The sequence below is a fragment of the Meriones unguiculatus genome, chromosome 12 (genome assembly GCF_030254825.1).
Source record: "Meriones unguiculatus strain TT.TT164.6M chromosome 12, Bangor_MerUng_6.1, whole genome shotgun sequence".
NCBI classification, from domain to species: domain Eukaryota; kingdom Metazoa; phylum Chordata; class Mammalia; order Rodentia; family Muridae; genus Meriones; species Meriones unguiculatus.
This window is the reverse complement of record NC_083360.1, coordinates 81,176,311-81,193,778: the sequence shown is the minus strand read 5'-3', so window position 1 is coordinate 81,193,778 and position 17,468 is coordinate 81,176,311. Positions and strand designations below refer to the sequence as shown.

At 40.7% G+C, this 17,468-nt stretch overlaps 1 long non-coding RNA gene across 2 annotated transcripts; it reads left to right on the top strand.

Moving 5' to 3' along the window:
• Positions 1-11,490: 11,490 nt before the first annotated feature.
• Positions 11,491-16,448, top strand: LOC110563953 (uncharacterized). 2 transcript variants are annotated; one of them, XR_002477308.2, is made up of 3 exons: positions 11,491-11,682; positions 13,147-13,319; positions 16,028-16,448. It is a non-coding gene; the product is annotated as an uncharacterized LOC110563953 (long non-coding RNA). The 2 variants fall into 2 exon arrangements; XR_009585169.1 differs by lacking the exon at positions 11,491-11,682 and having other exon boundaries at positions 11,959-13,319.
• The last annotated feature ends 1,020 nt before the right edge of the window (positions 16,449-17,468 follow it).

Sequence of the window (17,468 nt, the reverse complement as noted above, 5' to 3'; positions counted from 1 at the left end):
AGAGTAAAAACATGTGAGTTTGCTTCTTTCAATAGCAAATGGTCTCAAATGACTGTGTTTCAATGACATCACAAGAAGAAATTAAAGAAAAGACTACCTGCCAAGCACTGAAGGAGTTTTCATCCTAGTTCGCTACTTAGCAGAGATCCTTTACCTGACTAAATTTATTTGATTAGCATATTAGTTGTTTTCCTCATGCTCTGCCAAAATAGCCAACAAGAAGTGATTTAAGGAACATCGCGTTTACTCTGTTTTACGCAAGGGCATACATTCCACCATGGCAGGCAAGGCATGGGAGCAGAAGGGGCATGACTGGTCATATTGCATTCATAATCAGGAGGCTGAGAGTAAACAGGAAATGGAGCTGAGCTGCAGGCTTTCCATGCCTTACTTCCTCTCGTTCTTAGGCCTCTGGAACTGGTTTGTGAGAGGAATGTGGAAAAATTTGCAGCTGAGAGCTAAAGAAACCCTACGATGGCAGTGTTTCCACATTCCTCCCACAAGCCAGGTCCAAAGGAAAGAAGAGTCGTTTTTCTGGCTTAGAGTCTGACACACTCCATCTTGATGGGGACGGCATGGCAGAAAGAACAGGAGACCCGGTGGCCATGGGGTACATTTGCAACCAGGAAGTAGAGAGCGAACAGAAAATGAAGGCAAGCTATACAACCTCCAGGCTCCATGACCCATTTATTTTGCCAGCAAGGTTTTGCTCCTCAATGCTTCTAAAACCTTCCCAAGCACTGTTCTGAGCTGGGACCAGGTGCTTCAACACCTGAGCCTGTGTAGGACATTTTACACAACTGCTGGATTGTCTGTCGCTGACTCTGGCTGTCCTGGCAAACATAAACACATCTGAAAATAGAAAGGATTCTACAGGGAGGTGCCATGAAGGGATGCTTTCAATAGAGATGCCTTAGGAATGATTAAGTACCTATACATGGGTTGGATTTTACTTTTTTTTTCTTTTTTTTAGTTTTTCTCCACTCCAGTGGCTCTCAACCTGGAGGCAGTTACCCATTTGGCAAACCTCTGTCTCCAAAATATTTGCATTATGATTCATAAAAGTAGCAGAACTATAGTTATGAAGTAACAGCAAAAATAACTTTGTGGTTAGGGGAGGGTCATCACAACATGAGGAACTGTATTAAAGGGTCACAGTGCTAGGAAGGTTGAGAACCACGGCTCTCCTGAGGTTTTTCAAATTTTACTTTCCCAGCTATGTTTTTTGTTTTTTTGTTTTTGTTTGTTTGTTTTTTTATTGACTATACTCATTCACCCTACAGCTTAGAGCCTGTTTTCCTTTAACAGACCTCAAATCACTCTTCCAATTTTCTGTTTGGAAAATGCCATGAGTATTTTAGACAACCAAATTTGTTAGCTTGTGTTTAAAATACCAGTAAAGACTGAATGATTCTATCTCACAGTAGACTCCATAGCTGAACATGCAGAGAACAACATCCTTAGAATGAAATGCACCAAAAGCATTGATGTTAGTACTGTGTTCTGGGATTGCTGAGGCAGTTCAATGGATGTTCTTCACATTTTCTGCATTCTAGCCAAGCAAAAAGGAAAACAAACCCTTCGTAGTCTTTAGGAAGACATCAAATAACTATTCAATATTTTAAAAGTTGAGACATGTATACATCTTCATCTAGGATGCTTGGTGCTCATACCTGGCATAAGGAAATGGCTTCGCACTGTGGGTCTTGTCATCTCTATGTGTTGTCCTGCTCATACTCTGTGCTTGCCCTTCTGTGGCCTCCAGTTAAGTGATGCACTTTCCTCTACTTACATTTCTGTTTTATTTATATTCATCACATGTTTTCCATTCCCCGTTGCTCCATAAAAAGGCAAAACAAAGAAGCAGCTGCTTTTAGAGGAGATGTTAGGACCATTTATCTCATTTCTGTGGCTCATTTCATTAACTGGCTATTTACATCCCACCCAGTGTGACCTGACTTGAATCTTTGATTAGAACAATTATTAACAATTGCACATCTTAAATGAATGCTTTCCCAATCAACAGTTTGATGGGGGTGGGGTACTGATTTTTATTCCCCATAGAATTCGAATTTGGTCACTCTCTTTCTGGTTCCCTTCCTTATATTATTTTCCAGCTCCCAATTTACCTTTGTATTACCATCCTGCTTATTTGATTTTTTTTTCTTAAAATATGCTGCTACCGCTTTATATAGTTGCCAAAGGACATTTTCTGGTCTATTTTTTTTTCTGTCCTTCTTTAATATAAGAATTCAGAAATTTACTAACGGGAAGAAAGAAAATTCTTATAGTATAATTAGATGGTTGGCGAGTTAGGTCAGTGGGCTGAAAGGCTGAGTATTTACATGCACAATTTGGACATTTCCAGGACTGTTACCAAGATTGCTACTTAAGCCTTGTCTGAGCTGAACCCTGGTAGTGTCATATCAGGCATTAATGAGGGGAAGTTGTCATCCCCACATTCCCTCATTTGCATGAATGGAGTTTAACGGTTTGGGCCATAAGTGTTTGCGAGTTTCACCAATGAAATGATCTGAGCAATTATCAGAGAATCCCAGACCCAGAAAAAGGATGCCATAAAAGCTGTGTACCCAAGCAAGTCCTTGATGTTCTCATAAATGATTGGCAGTGCTCACAGGGGTCTCAGAGGGACCTTCCTTGATGATGTGAACCCAGAAGGAAGCACTAAATGACAGCCGCACTTAACATTGTCATTTCTCCAACCCCAAATCAGGAAGTAGGCTTGAAAGCATATGAAGAGTAAAATACTTAATGTAGATGATGAAAATAGTGACAAAACTTCTCTGCAGAGAAAATTGAAGGCAAGTAAGAAATAGCATTTTTCTTACAAATAAGAAAACTAAAGCACAAAAAGCTTAAGTCACTTGTCCAATGTTATATATCCACTCCAATATTTAATAGGAGAGTTTAAGATGGGAGCATGTTTGATATGGGAGTCATGAAGTACGTACATATATCTTATAATGATTTAAATAAGTATCTTTAATTCCCACAATAACATCATTAGGCAGGCACCTCTAATTTTATAGTGAGGAAACTTAGGCTCAGTTTTTGTGATGCCGCCATGGTCGCTGAGTATGATGGTTGGCCGGTCATGGTGTCAATTCGACTGGATTAGCAGATTCCTGGGACTGGGTGAAAACCCTCTGGTGTGTCTGTGGAGGAGGCCCCAGAGAATATTGGTATATGGAACATCTGCCCTAAGGAAGGCCAGTATCATCCAAAAGGACAGGATCTGGGAGAGAAAGAAGTTGAAGGAAGAGAAGGCCTCACAAAGAAGGAAGTCCTTTTATTTCCTAAGCAAGTGTACCCATCACTGTTGTCATTGTCCTCAGACACCTAACTCCAGATTCATGCCAGCTTCCTTGGCCTTTCAATATAGTTCCAATGACAATGGCTCTCAAGTAGACCCCAGGCCTTCGTGAATGTCCAGACTTCTGAGGCGCCCACCTTCTTGGATTGAACAGCTGCTGAGTCATGGGATGTTCCATCTGCAGACAGCCATTGTTGGAGTGCTCAATCACATAATCTCCTCCTCTCTACATATTATGATATATTATAATTCATTATATATTCAATATACTTTATTTTTAGTTATATGCATTGACTTCTGGCCTTGGCACATATATACACACAAGTACATACATACTAGTGTGTGTCATGTGCATGGGTGCATGTGCGCACACACACACACACACACACACACACAGAGGGAGAGAAAGAGAGAGAGAGCGAGGTGGGGGGAGATGAAGTATTGGAGCAGCCTCTTTCCTTTCCAGGTTCTTAAACCTTGGAAACCACCAGTAATATGCACAGGAAGGAAGAGCCTGCTAGCCTGAAGGCCCTTGCCTGTTCTATGATTTATGTTGGTGTTTAGCTTATTCTGAACAAGTGTCTAATGTCCACCACTATCTTCGCTTCTTTATATACCAAAGGCAGCCTGAAATATCTAGCTAGATTCTGTCTCAAACAGAACCCGAAACAAACAAACAAACAAAGAACAATGCTATTTAGCCTACAGAATGGGAAGAAATCCTTGCTAGGCCCACATCTGACAGGAAATTAATACATAGAACATACAAAGAACTAAGACATAACAAAACAGAAAACAACAACAGGAAAACTAAGCGACAAGAAAATAACAACTCAGTTTAAAAGATGGGCTAGATGTGTGCGACTGAATTTTATAGTAGCATGTTTAACTTTGAGTACCTGTAATGACCAGAAAAAAATAGAAAGGGGCCAGTAAAAATGGATGGGGAGAAAAGGTGATCTAAGGGAAGGGGAACAGTAGAACACATGTGATATGAAAGTGGAGGGGGGATTACTAGGGGTGGGTGGGTTTAAATGGAAGTAGGAGTGAAAGGAGAGATGGGAAGGAGTAGGAAGAAGTAACAAATAAAGGGTGTGTAAAGGAGGCTTATGGATATCTTTTTGTAAGATTATAAAGAAATAATAATAAGTTTGACTAAGCTGGGTATAGTGGCGCATGCCTGTAATCCCAGCGCTCAGGGAAGCAGAGGCAAGAGGCTCTCTGCGAGTCTGAGGCCAGCCTCATCTACAAATTCCAGGACAGCCAGCGCTACACAGAGAAACCCTGTCTCAAAAAAGCAACAACAAAAAGAGTTCGACCAGAGGTATCCTGCCAGTAGTCCTCCCAAAAGCCACAGGCTACTAAATAAAAAACCCTGTGTCAGACGGAGATGCCTTTTATAGTTAGCAAGGCCCTCAGATAGTACAGAACTAAACGATTACACCCTATTGCTAAAGGCTGTTTACTTGGGTTGCTAGATGTAGAAAAAGCAATTAGAAGCGAGCTGGAAACTTCCTCCCTGCCACATAGCTTTCATAAGCACCAGACGCTACACACGCTGCGGGGGGGAAAACGAAGCGCCGGCGAGTGGTCTTACCCAGCTGTGAAGCTCACAAGCTAGGATTTAAACCTGTACGTGGCAGGCATAATGTTCCCACTGGTTCGATAGAGCCATCGCTCTTACGAGGGTAATTAACTGCTCTGCTAGTGGATCTGAGGCTTTCCTGCAGGACTGCCTCACTTTGGGGACTGTAAATATGGTCGGGAGAGGGACCCGCTTGTCGTTCTGGTAAATGGACCTGTTGCCAAACTTCCTTTTAAATACTCACGATGACTAAGGGAGAATATTTGAATTTTTTTTTTTTTTTTGAGATTGTGTGGCCCCTCTTGGTAATATAAATTCCAAATTCATCATTTTCCTGTAAATTTTTATTGTAATTTTATAGTAGTTGTGTGTGTGTGTGTGTGTGTGTGAGCGTGTGCTCCCCAGACTTTCATTTTAAATATATTTGTGGGTACAATATAACATATAAACAGAGAAAAAGAAAGGATTAAAAATAGTTTTTAAATGTTTTTCTCTATTGTTATTATTTATTACAATTTATTCACTTTGTTTCTGGGCTGTAGCCCCTTCCTGATCTCCTCTTGATCCTACCCTCCCTCCTATGCCCCTTCCCTAGTCCACTGAGAGGGAAGGCCCTCCTCCCCTACTGTATGACCCTAGCCTATAGGGTCTCATCAGGACTGGCTCCATCTTTCTCTGTGGCCCACTTAGGCCACTTCACCAGAAGAAGGTGATCAAAGAGTCAGCCACTGAGTCTATGTTAGAGACAGCCCCTGCTCTCCTTACTAGGAAACCCACACGGAGACTGAGTTGCCTACCCATGGGCTACATCTGAGCAGGGGCTAGGTCCTCTCCATGCATGATCCTTGGTTGATTTGTCAGTCTCTGCAGAACCCACCCCCGAGCCCAGATTTTTGGGTCTGTTGTTCTCCTTGTGGAGCTCCTGTCTCCTCCAGGTCTTTCTATCTCTCTCTTCTTCCATAAGATTCCCTGCACTCTGCCCAAAGTTTGGCTATGAGTCTCAGCATGTGCTTTGATACCCTGCCGGGTAGAGTCTTTCAGACGTCCCCAGTAGAAGGTTCCTGGCCTGTCTTCTACTACTTCTGAATGAGGATTAAGCAGCTTCCCAAGTGTCCTCCTTGTTGTTTAGCTTCTTCAGGACTGCAGATTTTAGTATGCTTATCCTCTAGTATACCGCTAATATAAACTTGTAAGTGAGTATGTACCTTGTGTGTCTTTCTGCGTCTGGGTTGCCTCACTCAGGATAATCTTTTCTAGAAAGGGTAAATGATAAAAGGGGATGAGTAAAGACTGAATGCAGGTTATGGACATAAGTTATTAAAGAGGACATAAAGCTAATTATTTTTCTAGCTCGGTTTCTGTCATGGACTTTTCATTATTTTTGTGGTAGTCAAGTGCATAAAATATATATTTTAGTGAAAAATATAAATATTTTCTGAAAAATATATCAAAAATATATTTTGATAGTAAAAGAATATTAATTTTTGTGGTGGTTTGAATAAGAATGGCCCCCATAAACTCATATTTAAATCCTTATGGAGTAGTATTAGGAGGTGTGACCTTGTTGGAGAAAGTGTGTTACCAGGGGTGGGTTTTGAGGTGTCAGGGGCTCAAGCCAGACCCAGTCTGTCTCTCTCTCTCTTTCTTCCTGCTGCCTGCCCATCCTGCTACCTCTCCAGTACCATGTTAGCTTGAATGTCGCCATGTTTTCTGCCATATCGATAATGAGCTAAACCTCTGAAGTGTATGGCAGCCCCGATTAAATGTTTTCTTTTATAAGAGTTGCTGTGGTGATGGTGTCTCTTCACACCAATAAAACCCTAACTAAGACAATTTTGGTATGTGATTTTTTTTATTTGCAAGGTTTTTTTTTAAATAATAAAGTTTATAAACATTAAAAACACACTTATTCACACTTATTATTCCTACTTATTAGTGTCATTTAGGGATTTCATCAGAGAAGCTTCTTTTTTTTTTCAGTAGATAGTGGTTAATTTGGAGATCCTTAATTGGGCAGAGTGTCAAAATAAAGTGGTTGTTGAGTGTTCAGCAACATACAGCCACTTTCCAATGGTCAGGGGGATATCAAGGAAGAAGGGGTGGAAAGAATATAAGAGCGAGCCAGCAGAGTGCTGCAGAAAAACATCATCTGGATATTACATGGCCAATGCAGTGATGAACTCCCTCTTCCAGAGGTCACCTGCATAAAACAAAGACTGCACAAGACTGGACCTGTCAACATTTCATCACAGATGAGGGAGAGGTTTGAAAGGCGCCCTCCCTCATTTCTAAGGGACTATAAGCAGGTGATGGTTACTGGAGGAGGGGTTCCATTTTCCTCAGTGATGTAGCCATCGGCAAGTTGGCCTTAATTCTAGAGAATAAACATCCACCTGTGCTCACGCAAATGACCCTAATTAAACTCAGGTCACACACTCAAAGGAAAAAAAGATATGAAACTAGGAGAAGGACTTGTAGGGAAGAATGGTTTAGCACAAAAGAAAGGAAGATGTGAGAAGATAATGAGGGATGCAAATAACAGCAATTCATTACATTCCTGTAGGAAACGATCATTAAATAAAGAACATATAAAAATTCTGTTCACCACTCTGGAAATCAATCCATTGCTTTCTCAGAAAATTCGGAACAGCTCTACCTTAAGACCCAACTATACCACTCCTAGGCATACACCCAAAAGATTTTCTACCATGCAACAAGGACATTTGCTCAACTATGTTCAAAGTGGTTTTATTCATAATAACCAGAAATTGGAAACAACCCAGAAGTCCCTCAACCAAAGAATAGATAAAGAAACTGTGCTATATTTGCACAATAAGATACTATTCAGCTATTAAAAACAAAGACATCATAAAATTTGCAGGCAAATGGATGGATCTGGAAAATATTTTCCTGAGTGAGGTAACCCAGAACCAGAAAGACATGCATGGAAAATATTCACTTATAAGCAGATATTAACCATATAGTACAGGATAGGCATACTACAATCCACAAACTTAAAGAAGCTAAGAAACAAGGAGGACCCTAGGGAGGATACTTAATTCTCATTCAGTAGGGCATATTGAATAGACCCCAGTTGAAGAGAGGGAACAAGATGGGAGCCTTTCATAGATGTCCTCTGAAAAACTCCACCCAGCAGAATATTAAAGCAGATGCTAAGACTCAAAGACAAAATTTGAGTGCAGGGAGTCTTATGGAAGAATAGGGGGATAGAAGGATCTGAAGAGGACAGGAATTCCACAAAAAGATCAACAAACCCAACAAATTTGGGCTCAGGGGGAACCTGTGGAGACTGATGCCCCAATCAAGAACCATGCCTAAAGAAGATCAAGACCCCTGCTCATATGTAGCCCATAGGTGACTTAGTCTGCATGTAGGTCACCTAGTAAGGGGACCAGGGTCTGTCTCTCACATGAACTCTGTTGCTCTTAAATTATTTCCCCCAGGCAAGGTGGCCTTGCCAGGCCACAGAGGAAGCAGATTCAGGCAGTCCTGAAGAGTCTTGATAGTCTGGGGTCAGAAGGGAGCCCCCCCTTCTGAGGACTAGGAAATTGGAATGGGGGAAGAAGGAGAAGGGGTGGGACTGGGAGGAGATGAGGGGGCTTACTATCGGGATGCAAAATGAATAAATTAATAAAAATTTTCTTTTTCACAAAGGAATTTCAAGGTAGACAAAAACTTTCCTGGTCTATTTGCAGGGAAGGAGCCCACATTTAATGGGCATTCCTTGAAAGTAACAGGTTATGCTCTCACCAAAAAGAAAATCAGCACACATAAAGCAAGATTTGAATGGGCAAATGTCAGACAAAGAGGAGCTGTATTTTCTTGCATAAAAGTAGCCAGAAGGGCAGTAGCTCTAGGTTTTGAGGGAGCCCAGCATCATGAGGAAGGTCTGTGTCTTTAGAGGAATCTACCCAATGAGAAACTGAAGAGAAATAAAAACTTGATAGCTGCTGGATTTCTGAGTGGCATTAACGGCCAGTATGTTAGACATTACTTTTCATCCTAATTTTAACTAGTTCCCCTAAAACCAATCTTCCATCAACATTTCTGTGAAACTCTGCCTTGCAAAGGAGGTTCGTGTGTGCAAGGGCTTATATAAAAGGGGTGTTAGGAGCAATTGAAAATTGAGATTATATCATATCTATAGAATATGGAAACAAACCTTTAAGGACCTTTTCAGCTCACAAAAATTTTGCATGCCATTTATGGAAAATGGTTTTCAATGGTTGCTGAGAAAGTTTCCCTACGGAAGTACTAATTTTTAAATAATTCCTTAGTTTGTGACTCTACACACACTGGTGTGCACACTTCATGGTAGGAACACATGGTGAGAAGTGAATGCTTAGATGACTTTTTCATCGTATGAATATCATAAAGTGAGGTTACACAGATCTAGATTTCATGATGTAGGAACATCCCAGACTGTTCTCACACAAACTGAGATGTAATCCATCAGCCATGTGGTGTGGCTTGATACAATGAAGGGATGAGATTTAACAGGAGATATGAGGGGCTGCTGCCCAGGCAGCACAGATCCATGTCTTTATGCTAAACATTATCCATTGCTTCTCTGCCTTTTCACTGACAAGAGATGTTGTAGACATATTTGTATAAAAAAAAAGTAAAGGCTAGTACAACAATAAACATTGTAGCATAATGAACACAAAAGACAGGTTCTTAGTTATTAGTATCATCAAGTACTATGTCTTACAATCCGTGTGTGTGCTACACTTGTATCTGAAGAGCAGTGCAGTAGTCTTGATTACAGCAGCAGCAGCATCCTTGCAAGCACACGAGTAAGGTGTAGTGCAATGCCGTTGTCATGGCTTCAGTGTCACTGGCAATGTGTGCTTTCCAGCTCCATTATAGACACAAGGGACCAGAATCATGTGCAGCCTTTTGTTGACCAAAAAGCCCCTGTGTGGTCAAAGACTGTGTGAGCATGTGTTTATCAGACATGAGTGCTTTTATAGATATGCTCCTTGTCTGTAACATAGTTACAGTTCTAAAGACATATGCACCAGGATAATTGAGTCAGAGGGGGTTAATAATTCTGAATTGTGGTATTGCTTGACAAATATTAATAGCATAATTATACTAGGATTTGAGGAGAGTCTTCCCTACTCTTCCCTCAACATGAGAAATCTTGACAAACTGACATTCCAAGACATTTCTTTATTTTCAGTGCATAAATCATTAATTTAAAATTTTGACACCAACTGGATAAACATGCTTTCAACATGTTTTTATTACTAACTTACAAGGTATTGCCTTGTATTCAATATATTAATATAACACTTGCTTTATATGTATGTCCATATACATATATGTGATGCTTATATTTTTTAATTTGTTGTTTTACTTTATTTGATTATATAATTGTCATGCTTGGGAGTTTACATTTTCATATGTCTAAGTCTATAAAACTTTGCATCTGGGGTCAACAGATTTTCTTATAGACATTCATGTCATCTTTTCTGTTTTAAAGTTCCATCTATATTTTAGAAATTCTTTGGAAAGTATGATAGTTCCTTATAATATTGAAAGTTTAAACCTTTTTTGTGTTCATGAAAATATTACTAGTGCCTGGAATGGAGGCTCGTGCCTTTAATCCAAACCCTCAGAAAGCAGAAGCAGGTAGATCCAAGTGAGTTTGAGGCCAGCTGGGCCTGTATGGTGAGTTTCATGCCAGTCAGGACTACTGAAACTCTGTCTCAAAATTTTGTTTTCAATTGAAAATTTGGGGAATGAAAATACCGGTATTCTTTCAAGCTAAAGCAGAGGAAATAATTTTTCAGATTCTTGGTTCTTCATTAACCAAAAGATCACTGTAGTTCCTAAAATTTTCAGTAGGGAAGAAAAATAACAGTTGCTTGTAGCTTAAACAATAGTGTGCACATTATCTAGCCAGGCATGTGAAGGAAAGCGCTTGCCTTGTTTGGCCGCCAGTGAGATCCTGCCCTGTTGGAGGACTCAGGACTCCTCACTCGTTCTGCATCCTCTCACCTGACTGAAGCGGCATCAAGTCTCACAGAGACACACAAAAAAGCAAAGGCAATGAAGACCCCTCCCATTAAATCAAGAAGTGGAGAAGAAAGCATCTGCCCACCCTATTGGCCAAAGTTGCATGACATACTATGAACAACTGATCAGTGGCCAAGGCAGCAGAATGACCCTCAGTCTAGATAAACTATGTCAATTGCTGTTTGCTTCCTAAGAATAGGGAACGTTTGATATCTGTATGACAAAGTGTATATGAGCCAATTAGTTTATAGGATAAAAAGTTTGCTTCAGGCAATAATTTGTGCTCCCAGTCTGGGTGAAAGTGTTGCTTTTAGGTCCCTGGTATGGGTGAGGCTACCAGATAGCACTGACAGGAAACACCAATGAAGCAGACCATTTACGTCATGACCAGGAAGCACAAGAAGGAAAAAGGAAGTGCTGGGCATCACAGTCATCTTCATATGATGGCTCCATTTGACCTAAGGACCTCCCACAGGCCCCCACCTTCTAAAGCTCCCACCCCCCCCCCAGTGGTGTCAACCTGGGAAGCCAAGTAAAATGTGTGGCACCATCCAGCCGCAGAGATGACTCTGCCTCTAGAACTTCCTCTTCTCCCCGACAAGAACCATCTTCCTCACCATTTCCCAAACAGCTCAAGAGATCTGAGTCATGCAATCAAGCCGCTCACACTTTTTATTTATAGAGAACACAGCTACATTTGCAATTAGCAGAAGCAGGGGTGAGTCTGAAAAGAATGCAAAAGACTGCTTTGCTGCGCAGTTGCCTTCTGCCTCCTTCTCAGCAGCTGGCTCTCATGTCTCCTCTGTACTATATAGCAGTATATATATATATATATATATATATATATATATATATATATATATCTGACGTAGCTGTACTATAGTATAGATATGCTATGCTATTATGCTAAATATAACTGATATATATATATATATATATATATTTTTTTTTTGCTATAGAACTGTGCATCTGCTATAGTTTGAGGCTTCAAGTCTTGCAAGGTCCATATGTCCTGAGTTCAGTCCCTGAGGCTGTCCTGTTGGCAGGCAAGAGCCTCTGTGGGAGATTTTTATGTGATCAGAAATAAGCTTTTGAAGGGTTTGTGGGGTCTCTTCTGCTTTCTGGACATGAGGAGAGCAGTTGTTTTTCCACATTCTGACTACCATTTTCACCCAGATGGTTGTTAAGCCCAAGAGTGACTGACAGGGAGAAATGGACTGAAAGGGAGAGGTGGTTCTAAAGGTTTAATGTGATGGTAAGGGAAGAGACACAACAAAGGGAAGAACTTTGAAAAATTTGCACTGAATTTCAAATATGAATTCAAGTTTTGTAAGATTATGGCAACATTTTTGTCAATGAATGTTAAACAGTAATGCCAGTTGTTCAATTCATTCTTGAGAAGGACATTGAATTATCTTTAAAAAGGTCTTTATTTTGTTTTTCTGAGATACAGTTTCTTTGTGTAGCCCTGGCTGACCTGGAACTCACTCTATAGACTAGGCTGGCCTCGAACTTATGGAGATCTGGCTGCCTCTGCCTCACAAGTACTGGGATTAAGGAGTGTGCTACCACCACTCACTGCTGAAAAGTATTTAAAGTTTCATTTCTGACTTTAGTCTTAGCCGCTTTTTTTTTTCTTATAGAAACCGCTTACAAATGTTCCTTTCTCCCTTTTAATTTTTATATCATTTTCTTTTTCTTTTAATTTTATTTTATTTTACATTATACATAGAACAAATGATTTATACAAGTAACATCTCTTTCTAATATACATGTTTTATATGAAATATGGTTTTGGCTGTCATCATCGTCTACATAAAATAACTGATTTTCAAAGAGGTTAAGTAACTTGGTGGTGGTGACACAGCTGGCAGGTCTCTCATGAGGTCTGCGTGACTCTACAACCTGCAGCCTGCCCCGCTGTTTCTGCCAAGGGGGGGGGACCGTTGATTAGAGCAGATTTCAAGTTTCACATTCATATGAGGGAGGATATTTACCTCATTCTCTCAGTTTGGCGTTGGAGTGATGTTTCTGTGCACCGTGTAAAGGTTGTCTTTGTATATTCAAGTGCTGATTTCTGTACCAGCAGAGCGCTGAGTGTAGTGGACTTTGGTATTATTAAGAATCACCTGTTTCAATGTTTTATAAACATACGCTTCTCTCACCTTCCGATTGGTTTAAGAAAGAGCTAAGCAGCCAATAGCGAAGGCAGGAAAGCAGGACTTCTGGAAGAGAGTGAAACTCTGGGAAAGAATCAGGCGTGGGAAGAGTTACCTGCTGGATATGAAGGGAAAAACAAGTGCCAGGATTGAGATGGAGAAGTAACAGGGGCTAATACGAACAGGATAAATTAAGGTAAGAGCTAGTTGGGAACAAGCTGAAGCTATGACCAAGCATTAATAATTTAAAAAAAAGTCTCTGAGTCAATACCTTTTGGAGGCGGAACCATAAAGAAAGTCCTGCTACAGTTGGTACTATGACTGCTTCAATTTTACGATCACCACTAAAGACATGGAAAGCAGTAAGGAAGCTATGATGAATCAGCTCTAGCTTCTGCCTTCACAGGCCCCTCAGAGACTTCTTAGGAGCCAAGCAATTTCCTCTTTTCTGTGTTGGGTAGGGTGGCTATGAGGGGTGTGTGATTTAAACTACCCAGGTTACCAGAGGAAATGGTATTAATTCTCTTCATCGAAGGATAAGCAGTTGTGGTAATGGGCAATTTGGGAGCAAGAACAACCTATGTCAAAGGCAGAACCATGACAAGCTGGACCCAGCAGACAAAGCAGTTTCTTGGAGAGAAAGGAAGTCAGGTTGGAGATGTGAAGGCTCTACATGGAAAGCAACAGAGGAATGGGGCATTGGGTTACTCTGAAGACAAGAAGATATCCTTGGGTGATTATTAACTGCTGTCTTGAGTGATGGGCTGAGATCTTGAGTGTCTAGAATATACAGTTATGCCAGATAGGATTTGCTTTATTAAAAACAAAAAGCTCCTATGTCTCCATTAATTTTTTTTTACTATCATCATTTAACCAAACAACACACACAGAAGCTTGTTAACCCTTACTGTTCGCCACAAGCCATTATGTTCTTATGGTAACTAAGCTTGATGCCAGAATGGCCTTGACCCTACTGAATTTTGTTTCTATCTTGTCCTTGGGCCATAAGAAGATTTGGTCCTCCTTGTCCCTGACACTAACATCTACCCCACAAGCCTGTTCCTTTTGTACCTGCTCTTGTATTCTTGAAGATCCTGAAACCCAACTACAGTTCTAAGTAACGTTCACCTTGACCTTTCTCTTTCTTTTCTACCTGTGATGTGGTTGTTAATGAGACTCAGGACAAACTAGAGTGAGAGGCAAAGTAGGAGACACAATACGACAATTGTGCCTATGAGCTTGGAAGGCACTGACTATGACAAAACAGAAAGATAGGCCCATCCCTTCTTCTCCTTGGATATTGTCCTTGTCCTCTACCTCACTGCCTCTTTCCTGTAGTATGGCCATTCACAGTCTCCCAAAGGCCCATGTGTTATGTAAAGACTGCCTCAAGATGCTGCTGTTGCAGGCTAGTATCTGTTGTTTAGGCCACTGGGGTGCGCTGTTTTGCTTCCTAGTCTTAGGGTGTGCATGTGCCTCCTACTTCCTGCTTCTTGGAGGGTGCTAACTCTCTGCCTGCAGATCAGGATGTAGCTCTCAGCTACTACTTCACCACCTTGTCTGCCTGCATGCTGCCATGATGATAATGGACCAAATCTCTGAAACTGTTCGCAAGCCCCTGATTAAATGCTTTCTTTCATAAGAGTTGCCTTGGTCTCAGTGTTTCTTCACAGCAATAGAACAGTGACTAAGACAAAGTCGTAAGTTACTTGTCTAATTACAAAACAAACCCTGTATTTCGGGAAAAATACCACAAATGGCAGCAACTTGGTTTATAATCTGACTTGTATCTCAGAGATTAAGGTCTATGAAAAAACCGACGAGGCAAGCAGTCAGTGATAAACACTTGAGTAACCAAAGAAGCAGGCTGGTATCAAAAGTTCCATGTTGTAGTTTCATGTCTGCCACTAGACCTTAGAGATGTTGGCATTTCATTTGTGTTTTGGTATACTCTAAACTTATAGAAACTTGGACCACTTCTTGACTACATATTACAACCAAATTTCAACCGTTTGTTTAGAAATAGATGCTAACTTCTTATTGAGGTTTTTTTCATCTCATTGAAATCTGCCAGATAGTTTATCTAGACATCTTCCAAACAGAAAAAACAAAACACCCCGTCAGCAAGATCACTGATTTAGTTTCTTGATGACCTGTGTTGATTTTCCTTTAGTGTATCTAGGCATCATAAACGTTCATTTGTTTATAGCAGTTCTTGCCTCATCTGGGCTAGGAGAAACTGAGGGAAGCCTCATTAGTAGGTTTGGAAAAAGCGTGGGGAAGGGCTGTGTAGCACAACATATTGGTAACACAGATAATGGGTGACGAGTTTCAAAATGAGAAGTGGGTCAGGAGTGGGCTGATGCCCCACATTTTCCTAATAAGTCTGTCTCCAACTTAAAAGCCTATGGGTTTTATGCTTGCTAAGAAGATGCACTTTTGACTTTATTTTTATAGATGAAGAATGCTGGCAGATTATCACTGAGAAACATTTGACCTACTCTTCTAACCTTGTTTATGAAGTTTGATTGAAAAATAAAAGTGTGTATACCAAGACTGCAGAGATAGCTCAGTCTATAAAGTGCTTGCTCCTTAAGGATGAGGACCTGGGTTTTGATCCCTAGCTTGTACATAAAAGGAGGGCAGCGTCTGGAATACCAGAACTGGGGATGAGGAGGCAGAAGAAGCTCAGCTGCTTACTGCCTAGTGAGTCTTACCCAATGGGAGAACTTTGGGTTCAATAAAGAGAAAACCAACAGAGGACCTTCTGGTCTCCATATGCATTCACACACAACACACACACACACACACAAACACACACACACAAACATTTTATGCTTACAAATGTGTGTGTATGTGTGGGTGTGTGTTGTAAATATAAACATGTTTTTGTTTTAATCCCAGGTGTGGCATGTGGGACTGATTGAGATGGTCCACAGCAGCGGGCTGTTTGCCTCATGCGGGCTCTGAGAGGAGCTCTTTGCCAGCTGCAGATAATTTAACTCTGACGACTCTGGAGAGAGAATAAATGTCAGAGCCCAGAGTGTGGAGATGAAAGAACCAGGCTGCTCCTGCTCCCTCCTTTGTTGCTCCTGGGTGCTGTTTGATGCAATGGGAGAAGAAGCTGGAGATCTCCTGAAATGAAGATTGGACCGTCTCTAAGGAACCTGACAACCCTAAGAAGCAGGAAGCAGCTAAGAGAACTGCACCCCCTCCCACTAACCCTTTCTCTCTCTTATCTGGTATTGACATGTTGGAAGGGATTGGTGTGGAGTAGGGAAAAAGAGATATAAGAAATGTAAATAAAAAAGTTTTAAAAAACTAACCCCTACAAATGTGTACACACATATATACAACACATCTTGAAAGTATTGCTAAGTGTACAAGTGATAATGTCAGGTACATATACATTGAGAAATGATCACAACTGAGTTAATAAACTCATTACCTTTTATATATATATGGGAGAGCACACAACAAATTTCATGTATAGAATATGCTATTATTCACTATAATCACCATGTCTACATTAGATAGCTAGAACTTACACATCTTATGACTAGACCTTTATACCCTCTGACCACCATCTTCTCTTAATGGAAAAGGTTCTTGGTCATGCCATCTTTCCCAAAAGATAAGAAAACAATTGTATAAAGGAGAAATTTGGTTCACCAAGTTCATCCAACTAAATCATGAAGAAACACAAAACAGGAGTACCTGACTTTACCTAGGAAAACTGGGCCTGGGGGGCTTTCAGTGGGAAGCAGAAGCAAAATATCTAAAGACCGTCTCAGTGAAAAACTCTAGATTCCAGAGGAGACACTCAAACCTGCTGATTCAAGCCAATGTCTACCTTTGAAGGTTTGATCCCATTGATTTATTTAGTTGTCCGTCCAGATGTACCCAGTATTATGCATCATGTGTGAAATATGTTTGAAAAGAGGAAGTGTTCTCATGCTGATTTCAATCTAGCTGGATCTGTCATGTATCACAGATATGCAAATTGACTATGCTATGATATGCAAACGAGAGAGTTATCACATACTGCTTCTGCACTGACAGTCTGAGCCGAGGGTTACTCGGGCGTGGGTTGGAAGTTTTTCATCTCTTCTGATGATTGAGGACCTCAGAGAAACATTTTCCAGGCTGTTGCTGATTCTCCCTTGCATGGAAAAGACAGACTCAGCTGTCACCCAAGGAACCTACTGACACAAAAAAACATACTCTTACAACTTGTAAAAAGGGATAATCTAAGTTCCTTAGTGTGTGCCCCAGTCTTGAAGTTGTGATTCTGTTACTCATCTATTCCACTAACTGAGATGTTCCTAAAAGTGACGTCAGAGGA